An 18,777-nucleotide genomic window follows, 5' to 3' on the forward strand; every position below is an offset into this window, starting at 1 on the left:
TGACCACAGGGAACATCATCAGTAATAGAACCAACAGACAGAAGGGACCTTCTGCTATGACACATTGAGGTGACAGAATGTCACCTCTGTGACATTCCTGCCCAAAGTGTACAAACTGAATCTATAGTGAGAAAACATCAGACAGAGCTAACATAAGAAAAACTATACAAAACACCTGGTCTGTGCTCTTCAAAAATGCTCAGATCTCAATGGATAAATCCTGAGGAACTGTCTCAGACTAAAACCTAAAATGACACAACAATTAAATGCATAATCCTGGACTGGAACCCTGGATCAGAAAATAATAATATTTTTCTTTTGCTATTATATTAGTTTGTGCTGCTTTAACAAAATACAGGCTGAGCATCCCTAAGCCAAGAATCTAAAATCCAAGTTGGGCCTAGTGGCATGTGCCTAAGGAAGCCACTAAGCCACTAAGGAAGCTGGAACATGAGGATCACATGAGCCCAGGAATTTGAGGCCATCAGAACATCATAACAGACCCTGTCTCAAAAAGAAAAAAAAAAAAAAATTCTTTTTTTTTTTTTTTAATTAAGGGTTTGGGCTGTAGCTCTGCAGTAGAGTACTTGCCTAGCATGCACAGAGCCCTAGGTTTGATCCTTAACACCATGTACATGCATACTCCCCACACATACAAATAGTAATAATAATAACAGCCCTCAAAAAGGTGAAGTCTATATAAATATTCCAAAATTTAAAAAAATCCAAAATCTGAAAAACTTCTCTGGTCCTAAGTATTTTGAATAAGTGGTGCTCAACTTGTGTCTTAAACTGATAATTTATAAACAATATAAATTTACTGCTCACAGTTCTGGAGAGTGGAAAAATCCAAGATCAAGATGTTAGCAGATTCAGAGTCTGGTAAGGTCTGTTACAACTGCATTGGCCCAACATATAAATTTTACAGAGGGGACACAAATATTCAGACTTAGGAGCCATAAAGGAAATTAGTGAGACAAATGGCAAATTTGAATAAGGTCTGTGAATTAGATAACAGTGCTAATTTCATGATTTTGACAGCTGTATTGATAACAGTATATCCTTGTTTTTAAGAAATATACACTTAAGGACTATAAAAGGACATCAGATATATTCATTTTCAAATGGTCCAAAATAATAATATGGATACAGATATAATAAAAGATAGTAAAATACCATTTCAGTAATATCAGTAAAGAGAATGCAGGAAGTATTTATACTATATTTTTTCAAAACTCTTCTAATAAGCCTAAAATTAATTCAAAATTTTAAAAGTTTTTTTTTCTTTTTTGTTTTGTTTGTTTTTTCAACAGCCCAGAGCTGTGAATATTATAAGGAGAAATTGACTGAAATCATAACTCTGGTAAATGCCTTGGAAGATGGGGTACAAAACATGGACTCAGGATCTAGAAGAGTAGAAAGTTGATTTAGTAGCAAGTTTATGTAGCTGGTATGCTTCAAAATTTGTACCTGAAAGAGAACATATAATTTATAAATGACCATGGACATTTTAAATAAGAAGGTAATAATAAGCCTCCTCCTTTGACTTCTTCCTGTCTTTTTTTAATTTATTTTTTAGTTTTAGGTGGACACAATATCTTTATTTTATTTTTATGTGGTGCTGAGAATCGAACCCAGTGCCTCACACATGCTAGGCGAGTACGCTACCACTGAGCCATATCCCCAGCCCCTCTTCCTGTCTTTTATGGCTTTTTCTGGTAAAGATCACACCATCTAAAGTGTACCAGTAAAAGGGCCCAAGAAGACAACACTCGCCACAGAGAAGCCAAAGAAAACAGATACCCCCCCACCAAAAAAAAAAAGCCCTCCAAAGAATTTAGAGTCTTGTTTAAATGAAAGTTTCCAAACACACATGAAAATAATAGTATTGAGAACCCTCATATATCTATCACCCAAATGGTGTGACAACTATCATAATTGTGACACATTTGCTACATAGATTTTTTTCCTGTAATATTTTCAAGAAAATTTCTGAAATTTTTTCCCAAAGAGCATAAACAAAATATATGGCAAAAATATAAATAATAATTCCAAAAATATATGAAAATATTTTACTATAATCAAATAAGTACATATTCAAATGATGACTTGCTATCCAAGCAAAGTTTCTTTTTAATTGGGATGGCAAAAATATGGCTCTGTAAGTGGATACAACCTCTCTAGAGAACAATTTATCAATATGTTCCAAAATCCTTATTCTGTTTCCAGGAGTTACTCTAAAGAAATTATAAGATATACATACATAGTTGTATCATTAAGAATTTCTAAGCAATATTATTTATTTCTTTTTTTAACTTTTTTTTAATATTTATTTTTTAGGTGTAGATAGACACAACACAATGCCTTTATTTTTATGTGGTGCTGAGAATTGAACCCAGGTCCCGCTCATGCTAGGCAAGCGCTCTTCTGCTGAGCCACAATCCCAGCCCAATATTATTTATTTCTAATAGAGAAATAAAGATGATAGGGAGGCTAAACACATAAATGTCCAAAACTAAGAGAATGAGTAAATAATTCATGGCTTGTCCCTAAGATGGAAATACTAGACACCGGTGTTGCTGAAAGTGTGGCCCCTGAACTGGTGGGTTGTGGTCTACAATTAAATACAGAGTTTAAGCCAGAATGTGAATCAACAACAAAAAAATTGTTAATAGCTAGACATTCTGGATGAAGACATCCGACATAGGCTCCTTACTTTGTCCTAAAACTATATGAAACAGTTTGTCTACATGACCACAGACTACCTCCAGAACACATCCCCAGTTTGCTTACATCTTTCCACCAAACCAAGACTATCTTTGAACAGCTGCAAAAGCCCTTTAGCCTACTGCTATTTCTGTGCCCCCTATAATTCATTTTTCACTAAAGTGATTGTTTTGAAATACTCACGAAACCATGTTTATATGGGATATGTTGCAAATAATATTTTAAATCTTAAGAACAACTGCCTGGAATCAAATTGAAATTTATAGAAGTAGAATAAAACCCAAACATGGAAGAAACTAAAAAGATTAAAGAATTAGCACCCGGGGGCTGGGGATGTGGCTCAAGTGGTAGCACGCTCGTCTGGCATGCGTGCGGCCCGGGTTCGATCCTCAGCACCACATACCAACAAAGATGTTGTGTCTGCCAATAACTAAAAAATAAATAAATAAATAAATATGTTTAAAAAAAAAAAAAAGAATTAGCACCCCACCACCATCCAGGGGAAAAAAAAAAAAAAAAAAACTCTATTGGGCAGGGATTCTCAACACATCCATATCTGGTTCTCTTCCTTCCCAAGCCCACAGGAAGATTACCCTTTCCCATCCCTTGCAGTTACTAGTTTCATCCAAGAGCCTGAGCTGTCACTAAAGCATTTAGCTGAGGATGTGCAAGTCCTCCAGTATTTCCTGCTCTGACAAAATAAACACTTAAGTAAGTGTTCAGATGGCAATTCAGAGGTAATGCCTCTGAGCTTTGGTTAAACCTCTTTTTTTCTATGCATTTTCAAAATTAAAATTAGACAGTAATGGAATCCTACCATATTTCTTAAAACATATTTTTAGTTGTAGATGGACACAATACCTTTATTTCACTTATTTTTTTTAATGTGGTGCTGTGGATCGAACCCAGTGCCTCACACGTGCTAGGCGAGCACTCTACCACTGAGCCACAATCCCAGCCCCCTACCACATTTTTTATTACCTCAATATACTAAATATTTTCCCTGTCATCAGTAGTTGATAATAACTATTGAAAATTCACCAACTACTGAGAAAATATTACACTACAAAGTTGAGAGATGGATAACAGCAAAATTAATTTCTACCATTCTTGAGTATATCTCACCCAGTGCTTTGAAAAGAAGCAAAATGAATAAATAAATACTTTCTCCATATAATTTCCTTCCTTGTTTCCTTTTATTCAGCATAAAAATCTGGTAAATTTTCATGGAGAAAAAGTAGAATTTTCTTGACAAAATTAGAAACAAGACTATTTTACATCAAAATATTATCCTCTTGGGGCTAAGGTGATAAGCTCAGTGATAAAGCGCTTACCTAGCTTGTGTGAAGCACTGGGTTCGGTCCTCAGCACCACATAAAAAATAAATTAATAAAATAAAGGTATTACGTTCATCTACAACTAAAAATATATTTTTAAAAATACTATCCTCTTTACTTTTTAACATGTATTAGAGATACTATCCAATGCAATTAGATAAGAGACTACAATTAGTGATCTAAAAATTAGAAAAGAGGTAAGCTCAATTTACAACAATATATGTCTGGGAACCCTAAAGAATTGATGAAAGAAGTACTACTATAAATCAGAAAATTTAGCAGGTTATACAATAAACATATCAAAAATCAATAAGATTCATTTATTTTAGAAAAAGAAAATCAGAAAAATCTAATGGAAGAGAAAATCCTACTTGTAAAAGCAAAAAAAAAAAATCTAAAGCATAAGCTTAATAAGGACAACTATGGTAAAAACACTCCCCTAAAACAACAGATCTAAACAAATGCAAAGATATACTAAGACACATCATCATCAAGGTATTAGTTCTCCCTGTACTAATTTATACATTTAACATAATCCCAATAAAAATCTCAATTTTCTTTTTGGAGGTGGGCAAACTGATTAAAAAGTCCATCTGTTAAAAACAAACAAAAAGCATGCAATGAATGGCAGGAGAAACTGAAAAGGGAAATAAATGAGGGCTAGCCTTAACAGTTATTAAAACATATACAAATGCCTTATAATTACAACAATGTTGTAATGGTGTACACTAAACATATCTGACTCTTAGAAGAGAAAATCCAAATATGGACAGAATTATGTATGAAATTTATCATAAAGCATATTAAATTAGTAGGGGAAATGGTGCTGGGAAAAATTCCACAGCCATATCAATATGCCAAGATAAATTTCAAAGGGATCAGAGAAGTAAATGTGAAAAATAAAACTCATTGAGTGCAACAGTAAATATATTATAATGTGAGAGTAAGGAAAAGTTGCCTACTATGACTCAAAGTCCAGAAGCAATAAGGAAAACATTATTAAAATTAATTACATAAAAAATTTAAATTTGCATGACAAGTTACCTTAAAGTAAAAATAAGAATGTAAGAAACTGAAAAATATATACTTGCAAATTCAGAAAGGGAAGCCAAAAAGGGAATGAAAACCCTTTAGAGAAATAATCTAGAATAATACAAACAGATAATTCACAGAAAAAAGAATGCAAACAGCTTTTAAACACATGAAAAGATGTTCAATTACTCTTGATTATGAAAAATATAAACTAAAATGTCAACTAAAACTACAGTGAGATATAATAAAATACTACTCTATCACAGACCAGTGAATAATAGAATTTCTGAAATGCTCCTGGTAAAAATTCAAAATGGTACAAGCCCATAAAGAATTCAGCAAAATTTAGCAATATTACACATGAAAAATGAAAGAATAATGATGTAAAAAGTCATTTAATAACAAGTTTGGAAACAACTCAAATGTTCTCTAATGTGGGCTGACTGACTAGAGTACAGACAGATCAGTTCAGTGGAATACTCCTATTCTCCTAATACTACCAAAAAGAAATGGAGAGTTGATTCTAACCACAGCATGGATGAACCTTGAAAACATTATATAAAGTGAAAACAGTCAGACACAAAGGTCAGAAATTAAATGATTCCATTTAAATGAATGTCTATTTGCAAATGAAATGTCCACTGGCAAATCCAAAGAGACAGAAAGTAGATTAGTGGTTGCCAGGCCTGAGTAAAGGGCAGGAACAGGAGGCAATGGAGAGCAACTACAAATGGGTACATCGTTTCTTTGATAAAAAAACGTTTCTTTGATTAAAAAAACATTTTAGAATCAGTGGTAAAGGTTGTGCAATTCTGTGAATATGCTAAATACCATCAAATTACAAGGGTGCGTATAATGAATTATATCTTTTTTTTTTAATGTATGCCTCCACATCCAGCTATGGAGTGATCAAGAATATATTGTTAAATGAGAAAAAGTAAAAAATACAACATGTAGTGTTACCATTCATTATAAAGGGATATAAATACATAAATGTACCTATCAATATAGATAAATGCAACAGACTAAAACACTCATTATGTTAAAATCTTTTGATTTAATAATAATATCTTGGGCAGGGGTTGTGGCTCAGAGGCAGACTGCTCACCTAGCATGTGTGAGGCACTGGGTTCGATCCTCAGTACCACATGAAAATAAAATAAAGATATTGTGTCCACCTACAACCAAAAAATAAATATTTACCAAAAAAAATATTTTTAAATATAATTTAGCTGGCCCTCTTTTAAGGATGCTAGCAAGCCAAATCATTATTCTAACAACTGGTAAATAAAGAGCAAGAAACAAGCATTTATCTTGCCTGTGCTATTCAAACTTTATCAAATAATTAGTGAGGGGAGTATTAAATGAAAAAAGAATAACAATATTAGAACATCATCAGTTGCCACCACATCATCACTAATGAACTACAGATGTGATGATTATCACAAGATTTTATATGGTCTCCACCCCCACTGAGTTATCGAGGTTTCTACAACAAACAGAATATGGTGGAACTGATGATATCTAACATCCCAGACTACATCAGAAAGGGCATTGTAAGGATCGCCTTGACCTCTTGGACTGCTTTTTTGGGAGAAGCCAACAATCACACTGTGAGGACACTTGAGCAGCCCTGAGATGATGACCCATCTTCATGCCATCCTGCACTAACTTGGTCAATTATGTGAGTGAACTATCTTGGAAGTAAGTCCTAGTCAAGCCTAGGATGACTGTAGGCCCTGCCAACACCTGACTGCAACCTCACAGAGACTCTGAGCCAGACACTTTCAAATTCCTGACCCACAGAAACAGTGAGAAATAAATGACTATTACTGCTATAAGCCACTAAATTTTGGGTCATTGTTATACAACAAATATAATACTATTCTACTTTCATATATTATAATTCTCCACAAAGAAATGGTTCATAATACTAAACAAACTAATTGCAATTAATCCTTTTTATCTTCCTTTTTTTGGTATTGGGGATTGAACCCAAAAACACTCTACCGCTGAGCTATGTCACCAGCTCTTTTTTATTTTATTTTGAAACAGGGTCTTGTTAGGTTGCCTAGGTTGGCATCCTACCTGCAATCCTTCTGCAATCTGTCTATTGAACAGAATTCCTTTATTCTTGCCAGAGCATATATTTGGTTAAGTTGAAGTGGGGAAAAAAAAGAGCTAATAAAAACTCACTCCTTTATATTTATCTCACTGTCTCATAGGAAAAGTATCATTATCACATTTTTTCAAAAACTCAATAAGGTAGAATTTATCATTTCTATTTTGTAAGTTAGGAAGGCAACACCCAGAGAAGTTAGTAACTTGTTCACAGTGTACAGTGGCAGAGGCAGGATATCGAGAGTCTCTGTTCTTTCCACCACATTTCAAAGCCCTTATGACCTTATAATTTCCCCATCAAACCCTTTAGGACCAAAGTTGCTAAGGTCCAAATCTATACATTTTAATGTAATTACCATCTCCCATTCTTTGCAAAACATTTCTCAACCTTCCCTTTTCTCAATAACAAATACAGGGTCATTTAGTGTAGCCCTTAAAACCAGAGCAAATAAAAACTGCTGGAGAAAGGAAAAATGAAGAACTCATGGCTCCAATTAACATTCCCAGCTTCCTGTGAAATTCTGGATGGGGCTGTTCTTCAGGAAACATTATTAAGAGGTGAAGTTTATCAGGTTCTCCAAAATTGTCACCCCCCACCCCGACCCCACTCCACTCTTGTTTCTAAAACAAAATGGGGTGGGAAGAATTATACAAATCAATATAATGATATTATACCTCCTTCTTAATTCTCAAGGGTAAACTGTATAATTGGTATTGGGGATTGAACTGGTATACATAATCATATTGGGTATGCATAATCATTTTTAAGTTACCAAAATTAATTTCCAAATATATTCTTAAACAAAAAGGCCTAATCAACTTTTTAGAATCTTAATAGGTACTATAGATTTAAACCATTCTTTTTCTAACAATAAAGTTGAATCTTCCATTTTAGGGTACCTGCTATTTATTGAATGTTCATAATATTTTAGGCAGACCATTTTTACATTCAAAAGTTAATTAAATCTTGACAACTACTCCCATTTTACAAATAAGAAAAAGTTGAGGTTATGAGACTTGCCAAAAGGCTGGGATTTGGACTGATAGTGTCTGGCTCTAGACATGTCTCCTAACCACATTACACAAGAAGGAAAAAGCCCAACAAAAATCATCCAACAAATAAAGTCTAAATGTAAATGTATTTCTTAAATTTTTCTTCCTACTGGGTTAACTGGAGCATTGCTTTTGGCTAAAAGCTGTCACATTAGCATGGTAAATAAGAATGTGCCATTTTCCTAAATCTGGTTGGAAAAGAACTTTCATTAAGGGAAAGAGCAAAATTAAGAATATTCATGATACTCGCAAAGCTGTTCTGGGGGAGGAGATGAAGGGGATAGCAAATACTTCAATACAAAGGAAAGAAAAAGGAAATAAGGACTTTGGAACTGACTTCCAGGACATATTTCTCAGGCTTAAAATAAACTTGACCTTAGGATTGTCATGAGAAAAGCCAGAACAAATGAAGTCATAATATATAAACTACTCATTCTCAGGAACATGATTAGTGGACATAGAACTAGGTTAAGGGACACCAATGAGCCAACACTGCTTCTATCTCTCAGCTGAGTTTTCCTACAGATCACCCTCTAAAGTTATTAAAGTTATGATAATCTCAAAAATGTTCCAGGCAACCTTCACAGGGCTTCAACTTCACAGCTCCTTCAAGCTCTCACTTTCCTGAACTAGAAGTCAAAGGACAGGGGAGGAATTGTTGCTCCCTCTGGAACTGGGCAATTTGGTGCATTCACCTGACAGTACCAATGAGTGTAAGCACAGTGGCAGTACCTGAAACACAGTGAGTGGCTTGACTGGCCCAGCCTCCACTCTCCTGGAACTCACACACCAGCAGCAGATTAGCTACTCACACGGATGAAATCAGAGCTGTGCCACTAACAGCACATCAAATAGGCAAACTGGACCCAGCATGTGTGGAGAAGGGAGGGAAAGAACTGCTCAGGGAAGACTGCCCAAAGGATGGGTGACAAGGAGGAAGAGTTAGCACATGTCAAGTCCCTAAGGCCGGAAGGGACATACATACATCTCTAACTCAAGTATAGTACATACTGGGGTGGGGAGTGGGTAATAGATATATTTATTGAAGATTAATATAAGTGTATAGCCTGGTGAATTATCACAAAGTGAACTCACCTGTATAAGTACCACCAGGTAATAAACCAGCACACTACCAGTATCCAGAGCCCTCACACCTTCTCCAAATCACTACCCCTCCCTCTTTCCCAGAGGTCAGCATCTCCTGAATTAGGCAACACAGTTCTGCCTGAGCTTGAACTTCATAGAAACCAAATCATATAACACGTAATCTTTTGATATGTGGCTTCTTTCGCTCAACACTTATGAAATTCATCCATGCTACTGCACCTAGCAATGGTACTTTCATTTCCATTCTTATAAAGTATTTCATTGTTTGCTTACACCACAACTTATTCTCCTTTTGACGGATTATGAGATTATTTCTAGTTGTTAGTATGAGTAAATAGTACAATGAACATTCTAGTACTACATGACTTTTGGTAAAACTAGAATTGGTAGGTTAGAGAATATGCTTATTAAAATTTATTTACTAGTTCTAATCAGTTATACCTGACAATAGAAAACTCTTCAATTCATTGTACACAAATGGAGCAGAAATTTTCACTTCTCTGGTTGTGCATAGAGCCGAGTCACATAATTCGTGCAATCATACATGTACCTAGGGTAATAAAGTCCCTCTGAGAATATGCTTATTTTCAACTTCAGTAAATATTATCAACAACTTTCCAATCCTTACTAATATACATTCTTAACAGCTTATAACATTTGTTTTGTGTATACTTGGCTTTTCTCCTAATAGACAAGATAACCTACTACAGTCTGGAGAAAATCTAAACTTTTGATGAAAATTGGCCAAGAAAAAGTGACGGCCAGTTGTCCCTCTCTGAACTAAAATCCTTATGTGTATTCCTTTACATAAATTCCATCATTACCCTCCCCATAATTCCTAAATTTTACAAAGGGTAAGCTTTTAGGACAGCAAATCCCATTATAAAAATTGATTTATAACCTCATTATTCTCAGGTCATAGAAAATATGTGGGAATAGAATTTCACTGGTCTAATTATAAAACATTCTATATTACCTACAGACCCAAATGTTTTTTAAATATCTTTATTTTTTATTTATTTATTTTTATGTTGTGTTGAGGATCAAACCCAGGGCCTCACGTGTGCAAGGCAAGCACTCTACCACTGAGCCACAACCTAGCCCTGCCAAATGGTTTTTTTAAAAAATTTTTTACTTGTAGATGAACTATACCCCAGCCCCTGAAAATGATTTTTTTGAAAAACCACTTTCAAAAGAAAAGAGGCCTAGATTTATAACACTTGTACCATATTAATAGGTAGAAGAGCACCACACTTAGTCTATAGGTTGGCTCCTTCGACTATCTTTGCCTAGTCCCAAAATAAAAATTACTTTTCGACTCTCCTACCCTTCTCCACTTTAAATGTCCTCATTCCCTAACTAACATCATACAACATACACCCAGGAAGAATAAGGCAAAAGGGTAGAAGTTACATAAGCAGTACTTCCTTTAGTTTTCTTTCTTTCTTTCTTTTTTAATAATGTTGCCCACTGTCAGAACAGGAGCCCTGAAGACAAAGGACAGGCCGACCTGGGAGCTGGGTGCCCAGGAAACCTCGGAGGCTCATTAAGATAGAGTCCCACCTGATTACTCAGAGGCAGGAGAGGCAGGAAAATGCAATGGCTCAGCAGGCAGGGGTGGGGAAGGATGAGGTGAAGGTGGTAGCAAAGGCAGAAGAGTCAGAGTATGAAAGGAAGTCCTTGTCAAGTGAGAGGATCTCATCCTTGGGGTAAGGGTCAGAAAAGGGTTTGGCCAAAATCAAAGAAGACCCCAGCTGTGGGGTAAGCATCAGGCAGTCCTGACAAGGTGTAAGAAACAAGGCCTGCACCTGGCGGCAGAATTTCAGATGAGAGAATAACTGCCACTAGGCCCAGGGGGTGGGATAAGAATAAACTTCCTCCAGTGTCACTGAAGTTACAGAGTATGGAAAAAGGATCTGGTGGGGAGAAATATCTAGGCAAGATTCCCAGGAAAAGGTAGAAACAGCGAGCCAAGCAGACCATTACAGGTATCAGAAGACTGAGAATAGAATTCTGAAAACACTGAAACAGATGTAATTAATTCATATTTCAATGACACAACAGCAAATATCTCCTGGCTTCTGACGCTTCTCTGGGCTACTAACTGCACAGGCACAGAGACTCCTGGAAAAGCCCTGGAACAGGACTCTGCAAAGGCCACAGCTACACTCCTCCAGACCACTCCACTACCGCTCTCAAAGAAGCACTCCACTCCTAGGCCTCTGAGGCCCACAGCTATAAGGTGACATCACCCAGGAATGCCACCTTCACCACTTTCCCTTGATCTCTGGACCACTCACATTCACTAAGGACCTCAGTGCCCCAAGCTCCATCTTCTCCATCCCAAGTCTGACACCACCCCCTCACAGTTCCTTATATTTTATTGTGACTATGACCTGCAGCCCAATCCCACTCTGAGGACCCCTGCCCCACCCCAGATATTGATTGGCAGAATGTCCAGGAGCAATCTGACCACAATCTCTCAATTCATCAGCTTTCCCTCAGACAATCTCATTTATAATAATAACCATTACTAACAAAAATCACTAATAATCACTAATACTCAGGGAGTATTTGTTGGACATGTATCAACTCATTTCATCCTCGTGACACTCTCTGATGTAGGTGTTATTATTATTATTTTACATGATTTGAAATATGAGGGCAGAGAGGTAAAGTAAAATTTGCCCAAGGCCCCACAGCTATAAGGTGACAAGAGCCTGGACATGAAAACAAGTGGTCTGACATTCATTCTTTTTCTTTCCTTTTTTACACCTCATTAATATACACAGAAAATGTACACATATTTATGTACTTTTACTAGTAGATGCATCTTTGCAAATTGAACATACCTGTATAACCAGCACCCAGATCAAGAAGCAAAATCAGGGGCTGAGGTTGGGGGCTCAGTGGTAGAGTGCTTGCCTAGTATGTGTGAGGCACTGGGTTTGATTCTCAGCACCACATATAAATTAATAAATAAACAAAGGTCCATCAACAACTAAAAATTTTTTAAGCGAAATCACCAGCACACCAGGTACCCCCAGAATCCTTTTCCAGTACCAATATGCTAACTTCCAACAGCACGGATCAGCTTTGCGTATTTCTGCACTTTTGTGTCTTCACTACCATAGACTGAGTTAAAGGTGTTCAGCAATTCCACCTATTATGCACTATGCTAAGCCCATAACCTCCAGTCCCCTTTAAATGATGTTTCCTCGCCCTCATCTCCACCTGTTCTTCTAGTTCCCCAGGTTCCTCTAATGCCTGTTACTTCTGTTAAACCCAGCACCCTCATTCCTACTCTCTCATCCACCTTGTTAGTAGCTAGTGGACCTTCTGCAAAATGCAAAACTCCAATTCTAGATCCATCCAATTGTTCACATTTGACCTCCACCACACTAAAGGGCAGCCAAGCACTGCTGAAGAAAGAGATCACACAACTTTGTAAAACAGCACATAAATGCACAATGTCCCAAGGTGGCTGGGCACCAAGCCCATGTTCCTGACCACTCCTCTCCTCCTCATGAACACACATTTATTAGGGGAACACTAGTAAGCACCCCATTTCTCAAAAAGGACCCAGGAGAGTAATTTCTTTGGGCCTCAGCTCAGAAACAACTGTTCCTGAGTCATTGCTAAATTCCCTCTTTGATGAGACTATGGGAAACTCAGAGCCAAATGTGTGACAACCATGCATGTCCCTGTGGCAATATGTCTACAAACTGCTGACTCTTGACTTCACTGATTAAACCCCCTTACATTCCCTTGACCCCAATTCCTTTTTCTATTTTCATCCTACTGTAAGTATTCTGAAGTTACCTCAAAGCCTTTCTGAAAACAAAGTCAGTTCTACTGCTGAGGCTGTCACCTCTCTGCTAGTTCTCTATGTTCTGAGGAATGAATCAGGCTGGTTTGTGGGGTGTTTTGTTGTTGTTGTTGTTGGTTTGTTTGTTTTTGCAGGGGGGGTGCGGTTTACCAGGAATTGAACTCAGGAGTACCCAACCACTGAGCCAGATCCCAGCCCTATTTTGTATTTTATTTAGAGACAGGGACTCACTGAGTTGCTTAGCCCTCACTTTTGCTAAGACTGGCTTTGAACTCATGATCCTCTTGTCTCAGCCTTCTGAGCCATTAGGATTATAGGCATGCACCACCACAATTGGCTCAGATTGGATCTTGATGCTGTACATTTGTTACCACATGTGTATGAGGTGTCTTTGTGTTGAGCCAGGGGCTTCTGGTTGTGTACATGAGCTTCTTAAACAACAGTCCATGCATACTTAGCAGGTTATTCAAACTGCCTTACTGAATACAACATGATTCTCCTAAAATGTTCTTTCAGGAACCCCATGGGACATTTTTTTCAAATTGAAGGTGCTACATAAAATCAACAAATTTGACAAACTATTCAAAAGGGTTTGGAACATTCAACTAAAAATTACTAAAACAGAGATAATATACAGCTATAAATGTGTATGATATATCTATTATATACACCTGCTTGATGAAAAGACAAATTTTAGAGAATCTGCTAAAATATGGGAAAAGAAATCATGTGTCTATATTCCATTCATTTTGGTAGATGTGTCATAATTTATTCCTCAAAAGAACTATGTATTATTCAAAGAGAAATCATTGTATAAGAGTTTTTTTTAAAAAAAAGAATTTAAAAGAATAGAATGATCCCTGCTGTAATTCTAAGGATTTGGGAAATCAAGCTTCGATACCATCTAATCAGACCTTGCTGGGGAGTATTCAAATATTCAAGAAACACCACATAAATGTCAACAATGAAAGGAAAAGGAACTTAAGATCCAGGTTCTAACCTTTTTCTTTCCCTTCTCCCTTTCCATTTTATAAGTTGTATCAATCAGAATGCTTGTGGTTGCAAGCAGAGAAAATTAACCTCAAATTATTATGCGATAAAGTAAATTTAATGACTCCTATTGATGCAAAGTCCGCATCAGCTCTTGTGCACTTCAGGCAAGGTTCAAAGGACTCTAACTCTGATTCTGCAATTCTCTAAGCTTGTTCTCCAAGAGTTGGTTCTGCCATCAAGATGGAGTGGTTTTCCCTCCACCATTTTACAGCAATTGGGACAGTTAGCCTCATATGCTTGTCCCTGAACTATTAATCGGGACCAGAGGCTTTCCAAGCCCTGCCCAGTCTGGGCCTGGGTCATGTTTCTATTTTTGAACCAATAACTGGGGCAAGGAGAACTGGGGCAGAGAGTGAGCTCAATCCCACCCAAACGACACAACTGCCATGTATGGGAAAGGGGGAAAATAACAAAAGTTACCAAGAAGTGTGGAGACTGTCTAGCTATTCAAACCCAGTTCCTCTTCTTCCTGGACACTCAGCTAGACCACATTTCCCAGTCTCTGGTGAAGTCAGTATGACCATGTGACCAACAGAATGTGAACAAACTGACATGGATCACTTCAGACCTGGTTCTGGAGCGTGTCCATACCAATAAGCACAGTGACCTTGGGACCCATATGTTGAAGACAGCAGAGCCACAGATGATCCCCTGAAATACGCATTTTAAATTTTACATAATCAAGACTCTTCTATCAGCCTCTCTTAACAGGTTAAAATCCACAAGGTTAGATAACCCACCAAAGATATAGTGAAGAATATATAGCTGAAGAATCAGAACACAGGATGCAGTGATCTTATCACTGGAATAAAAAAAAAGAATTATGAGCAAATAATAACTATGAAAGTACCAGTACAAAAACAAGTAATGGGGCTGGGATTGTGGCTCAGTGGTACAGCAGTCACCTAGCACGTGTGAGGCCCTAGGTTCGATCTTCAGCACCACATAAAAATAAATAAATAAATAAGAAGTAATGAAGAGCAGAGTAATTAAATTGTAACTCCAGCCTCAATAATACACACAATAATACACACAATAATACACAGAATAAGAGACAATGTCAAATAGGAAGCCCTTTCTATGTCAAACATTGATGAAATTTTCCCATGTCTTATCATCCATTGTTCTCTTGGCAAATAGAGTGAGTGGAAAGTTTCTGATAATTCAGAATGCAAGCTATCTCAGAATCAGCATAAAGAATAACTGTCATTATATATAAAAGTAGCATTAATTCTTAAGCTGAGAAGCCTGGGCAGAATCCCAGTGTAAGAGCAGCTTTGTTCTCTCTGACCAACACCCTTCCTTCATCTGGGTATTCCTCCCCATTCCAAATGCCCAGTTTTGTGAAAGCTGTTTCCTATCATGGAGGCCACCCACAGGCCACTGAGACAGGCCGGTATTCCAGGTCAGGCCCATCTTAGCTCCTCCCCTGGACTTTTCAAGTTGGAATTAATGAAAAAAACATCTCCATTTATAAGCTACAAAATGAAGCCAGTGGCATTGTTTCCTAGTGAACAGCAAAAAACAGCACAAGAAAAAGAAGGTAACTGGTAAGAGGAAAAGATGGAACAAATCTTGGTTTCATTTGTCTCATGGTTAGCAAACCCATGTCCTTTCCTTGGTTTGTTTATGTAAGCCAGGCTATGACAGCCCACAAATTCCTCTTCTGGCCTCAGAGCACACTGGACTTGCAGTCCAAAGAATCCTGACTAACATACATTCAGCCTCCTCTGTATCTGTGGGCTCTGTGTCCACAAATTCAACCAACCATGGATAGAAAATAATCGGAAAAAATACTGCATCTGTACTGAATGTGCACAGATTCTTGTCACTATTCCCTAAACAATAAGTAAAACAACTATTACACAGCATGTACAGGTATTATAAGTAATCTAGACATGATTAATGACATGCTAATTATATGCAAACATTATATCATATACAGGACTTCAGCATACACAGATTATGCTATGGGTGGGGGGATCCTAGAATCAATTCCCCTGTGCATACTGAGAGACAACTGTAATTAGAAAAAGGGTCTCAAAAAACCCACCATAGTAAGAATGGAGAAGTTCTGGAAAGGTACCTTAGAAGCAGTTCTGGTAGAATTATCGGGAGTTACTGATCCAAACTTTCTCTCAAAATGTGAAAATAAATGCAAGATTTTGGGAATTGACACTGAAAGGGCCATTCTACAATTGGATAGCTATGTTCTTTTCTGGGGAGTATGAAAATATTTTTAGAACTCATGTTGTATCTGAAGAAAATGTTGAAAATGCAGATGCAGAAGGCAATAATAAAATAGCGCTAAAATATAATACAATACAATGAAGAAGTTCAGCATGACAAGAACTCTTATGACAGAACAGAAGAAAGGAGAAGAAAACATAGGTGGGGCAGAATGGCTACAAATGAAGGATAATATTTCTCCTATAGACCCAACATGATTTGTAGCTTTCTACACGAAAATGAAGTTGAATTGTAACTCCAGCCTCAATAAACCTTTGGAGTTAGAAGAGCAAGAGATGTAAATGAACGATAGTTCAAACCTGATTTATGAACAGAAGAAACCACTGCACTTGGATATAGAGAAATTTGGTCCTCTTGTCGATATCCCTTCTTCTGAGATGGAAGGTTCTAAGTTTTTATGGAAACTCCAAGATGCTGCCTTAAAAATCACTCCTAGATGAAATGATTTTCCTAATAACTAATCATGAACTTTTTAAAAAAGACTTTTTATGCTAAATAATCAACTGTGTAGCTTTCAGTCAGTTCCATATATTTTATTGTTTTTCTTGGCCATATGTTTCCAGTTAGGGCACAACTTAATACACCAGATTCATTCAAGACCAGATATGAATTAAATTTTTAAAATATGTAAAAAAAATTTATGTGACATCTACTAAACTCAAAAATAAAATGAAAAATACAAACATACCAAAGTCAGAATTAAAGAAACATATTCAAGTTGGAATTAATAAGAAAGCATAGTTGGACATAAGAAGAAATAAGTACAGTTCCTGGCTAACAACTTCTTTTTGTTACAATGCCTTTTGTCCTGAAACAACTCTGGAGCATCTCTAGAAAAATCAAGGTGTAAGAAGCATCCTTTGTTGTTCATCATAAGTCCCTTTCTTTTTAATTTTTTTTTTAGTTGTAGTTGGACACAATACCTTTATTTATTTATTTTTATGTGATGCTGAGGATGGAACCCAGGGCCTCGCATGTGCTAGGTGAGTGCTCTACCGCTGAGCCACAACCCCAGCCCCATCACAAGTCCCTTTCAACCACAGTTGAGTTTATTAATGATTTCCGAAAAGCTCTTGTATAACCAACCATAGGATGGGGGGCTAGTTGTCAGGGGAATCTACCAGGTGATTAGAGTGCTGAAATTATCAGGTCCCCCTGAAAAAAAAAAAAGACAAGAGAGAAAAGTTGAGGATTTAATCAATCATGTTATATAATGATGCTTCTGTAAATATCCACAAAGATGGATCAAGGAGCTTCCAAGTTGTTTAAAGAAAACACACCATGTGTTAGGAGGGTGGCACACCTAAGTCTACAGGGACAGAAGCTGCTGTGCCTGGAACTTTTCCAAACCTTACCCTATATTTCTCCATCTGCCTGTTCTGTGTATCCTTTAATATTTCCTATATAATCAACCACCAACCTAATAAGAAAAGTGTTCTCCAAGATTCTGAGAGCCACTCTAGCAAATTATTGAACCAAAAAAGGAGCTAAATTATTGTTATATTATCTCAGTTTTAGCAGATTTCCAGGTTAGTGGTCTATGCTTTAATAAGTTGTCACAACTAGATAAAAACAAGTGCCAAGCTTATCACAGAAAAGTCTGTTTGTCCCACATGCTCATGCAGTAATCTCATAACCCAACCCTTGGTAGTATGCCATCAACCCCAGAAGACCTCTGATTTATGATGACAGGAGAGCTTCTTCAGGTGCCCTACATAGTAGGCCACTGCAGCAGCCTTGGACTCCACCAGGAGTTCAGAGAAATGCCACCCACAACCTCCCCTGGTCCCTACAACATCCATCTGCTCTCTGGTGACCTTCTTCAGCTCTCATGGCCATAGCCAAACAGCTGGGAGGGCCGAACACCATCCAAGAACAGCCCCCAGGCCCTCCCTATCCTGAGTATGCTTGACCTTGCCAGGAAAAACCCTCTATCCCATTTTAGTCTTGCTTTGTTTCTGTACTGAAATAGCACAAACACGAAATTCTGAGGAATTTGTTCCACACATAAAACCCTTCCTCTAACAGTTACCTACTTCTCTCTCAGAGCCCTACCTTCATCAAGGGTCTTCTGTCGTTGTGCTAAGTTGGGGAGAATTTCTCAGCAGAGCATTGGCAAGGAACTGAATGGTTGAAATGTCCAGAAGTCACTGAATATACGTACTTGAGGTGTTTAGTGTGTACAGCACAGGATGAAGCAGGAGAGAGGGCAAGAGCCCAAGCAGCCTGGGCCCCAGAGGACAAAGACAGGAGTGAATGTGACAAGGT

General features: G+C 37.3%; 1 protein-coding gene and 1 pseudogene across 2 annotated transcripts in view; one reads left to right on the forward strand and one right to left on the reverse strand.

Annotated features, from left to right (window-relative positions):
* The window catches only part of Pde8a (phosphodiesterase 8A), a 157,522-nt gene that overhangs the window by 120,329 nt on the left and 18,416 nt on the right, over positions 1-18,777 (reverse strand). The gene's annotated exons all lie outside the window — the stretch shown is intronic.
* Positions 16,139-16,949, forward strand: LOC107148321 (annotated as a pseudogene).

This window comes from Marmota marmota, unplaced genomic scaffold, assembly GCF_001458135.2.
Source record: "Marmota marmota marmota unplaced genomic scaffold, marMar, whole genome shotgun sequence".
Lineage (NCBI taxonomy): Eukaryota > Metazoa > Chordata > Mammalia > Rodentia > Sciuridae > Marmota > Marmota marmota.